Raw genomic sequence first — 2,955 nt, 5'->3', positions numbered from 1 at the left:
AGAGTGTTATACTTTTATCTCTTACATTTAAGTCTATGATTCCTTATGAGTTATTTTTGTGTATGGTATAATGTAGGGGTCTAAATTCATTCTTTTATATGTGCATATCCAGTTGTTTCAGAATTATTTGTTGAAAATAATATTCTTTACCCAGTGAATTGTCACAGCTTTTTTGTCAAAAATAAATTAAGCATAAATATTAGGGTATATTTCTAGACTCTCAATTCCATTGGTCAATATCTCTATTCTATTCCAGTACAACACTGATTTACTATTTTAACCATACAAAAATATGAACAAAAAATAATCTGAAAATAAATACATAAAAATATTAAAACTAAAATATTTTATTATATACCTAAATCATGTATTAACTACTTCCTTTTTATTGGGCATTTTAAGCTGCCTCCATATTTTCACTATTATAAGTGACATTGTGATGAGTATTTCTCCACAAAACTACTCTATTTCAAATTACTTCTTTATGGTAGATTTCTATTAGTAGACTCACTGAGTCAAAAGTAATATTTTAAAGATGATAGATAGGCAGAAAAGGGAAGGAAAGAAGGAAGGGAGGGAGGAAAGATATGTGCATGTTGGCTTTACATAAAATCTGTATCAATTTACATTCCCAACAAGATGTGTTATTTGGATCAAGTCACTTATAATCTCTGTGCCTCAAGTTTCTCATCTGTCAAACAAGGTTAATAAAGCTAATAAATCCTTTGTTTACAAGGAAACTGTGGGCATCAAATGAAATACAATAGAGCTTTAACAAGTTTTAAAGATGCTACAAACATAGAGGGTATTTTATTTTATTTTGTAATCCTCACCCAAGCATAAGTTTTACTGATTTTAGAGAGAGAGAAAGGGAGAGAGAGAAAAAGAGAGAGAGAGAGAGAGAGAGAGAGAGAGAAATATTGATGTAGGAGAAAAACATTGATCAATTGTCTCCTCCTCCTCCTCCATATGCACCCCCACAGGGGATCGAACCCACAAACTAGACTTGTGCCCTGATCAGGAATCGAACCCACAGCCTTCAGGTACATAGAACAACACTCCAATGAACAGAGTCACACTGTCTAGGGTCATAGAGGATATTTTAATTTCCATTTACTCTGACCAATTATATTTAACAAACATTTATTGAGCATTTATTTCTCTTTTTTTGGCCTTTGTTCATAGTTTTATTCAAAATTAGCTGTCCGAAGTGATTTGACCGTTATGGAATAAACAAATTTAAGTTTATGCCACAGGTTTCTTTTCTTCTGTGGTGGGTTTCTTTTCTGTGGGGTTCTTCTCAGCTGCTGGTTTCTTGGTAGCTGCAGCCTTTTTCCCCACCAAAGGCTTCTTCTGCTTCTTAAGGCCAACAGCCTTCTTTCCTTTCTTCCTGACCACAAGCTTCTTGCCTGGAACCCCCTTCTCATCTGATTTGGCTTCTAGTGCTGCTGCTGCTTTATCTACCCGAAGCTTGTGGTTCTTGGCCTGACGAAGAATGGTGTTCCGGCGCATGGTCTTTGCATATGGGTTTAGCTTCAACATGATTCTCAGGTTTTTCAGTGAATTCTTCTTCAGGACTTTACTGTGAATCTTCTTGCGTGGTGCTCGGAGGGCTCTTTGGATCTCTGGGCTTTTCAAGATTCTGCTAAGGTCTGTATTGAGCATCTTGTGCATGGGAAGGTTGTAGTTACTCTTGAGGGAGGCAGTTCTACGCCAAGTGCCATACAGCTCATCTAACTTGCGGAAAGCACTTTCAGTCCAAATGCAGAAATGGCCCACATGCCCTCCAGGAGCAAGTTCCAGAATGTTCAGTTTGCTTACATTAAGCAGAGTAATTCCAGGGATGTTTCTAAAGGCTTTGATGATACCGTTGTCCTCATTATAGATGATAAAAGGTCCCCTGCGCTGGATACAACGACGGTTTCTCATTTTGCCCTTTCCAGCCCTCATTCGCTGAGAGGCATAGGCCTTTTTTATATCATTCCAGGCCTTAAGTTTCTTAAGAAGCAAAACAGCCTCCTTGGTTTTCTTGTAGCCTTCAACTTTATCTTCAACCACCAAAGGAAGTTCAGGAACTTCCTCAATACGGTGACCTTTAGACATGACCAGTGCTGGTAAGGCTGAGGCAGCGAGGGCAGAGCAGATGGCATATCGTTTCTGTGTTGTGTTTACTCTGCGGTGCCAATGGCGCCAGGTTTTGGTTGGTGCAAACATGCGGCCCCCACAACACATATTTCCAAAAGCACCCTGGCCAGAACGATGAATTCCACCACCTTGGACTCTGGGAATTCGAGCCACAGCTCTGCCAGTACCCCAGGACTCGGCACTGGTTTGATGATCTTCCAATTCACTGACAGCATAGGGCTGTCCATTGTTTTTGCGCAAGTTGGTGTGAACAAAATTCACAATATCTGATCAAATGGGAGCCTTGAACACAGCAGGCAAAGTGACATTTTTTGCCAGATGTTTCCCCCTTTTCAGAGTACACAGATATCAGTGGACGAGCACACACCATGGCAGGGAGAGGAGAAGGCCACACTCCTGAGCACCTATTTCTTATAGAGAACTGTGAAAGACCCAAAAGATGAAAGAAAAAATAAATTTAAAAGTTAAAAGCAGAATCCATTTTTGGAAATTGAAAATTAATGACCAAAATGTAAGCTTCTTGGAGGCTGAAACCATATCTGGTAGAGGATATAAGAAAACTATTGTTATACAAGGGAATGTAATAGCTGCTATGATAAATGTTACAAACAAAGTATTTTTTAATTCAAAGAACATGAGATTAATTTTAGACAGGCAAATGGAAAAGATTTTTCAAAAGAGGTAGTATTGAGCTAGGATTGGAAATTTGATGAGGGTTATCATTCTGAATGCTCATGTTTCATTCAGAAGACAACATTTCTGCAAAGAGATGTTTCTTATGCCTATTTTATTTTTTATTATACTTATGAT

The 2,955-nt window shown here is 38.3% G+C and overlaps 1 pseudogene; it reads right to left on the bottom strand.

Moving 5' to 3' along the window:
- Window positions 1–1,191: 1,191 nt before the first annotated feature.
- LOC102428753 lies at window positions 1,192–2,536 on the bottom strand (annotated as a pseudogene).
- Window positions 2,537–2,955: the final 419 nt, after the last annotated feature.

This window comes from Myotis lucifugus, unplaced genomic scaffold (assembly GCF_000147115.1).
Source record: "Myotis lucifugus unplaced genomic scaffold, Myoluc2.0 scaffold_13, whole genome shotgun sequence".
Taxonomy (NCBI): Eukaryota; Metazoa; Chordata; class Mammalia; order Chiroptera; family Vespertilionidae; genus Myotis; species Myotis lucifugus.
Note: the sequence above shows the minus strand (reverse complement) of the source record. Positions and strands in the feature narration are given on the sequence as shown.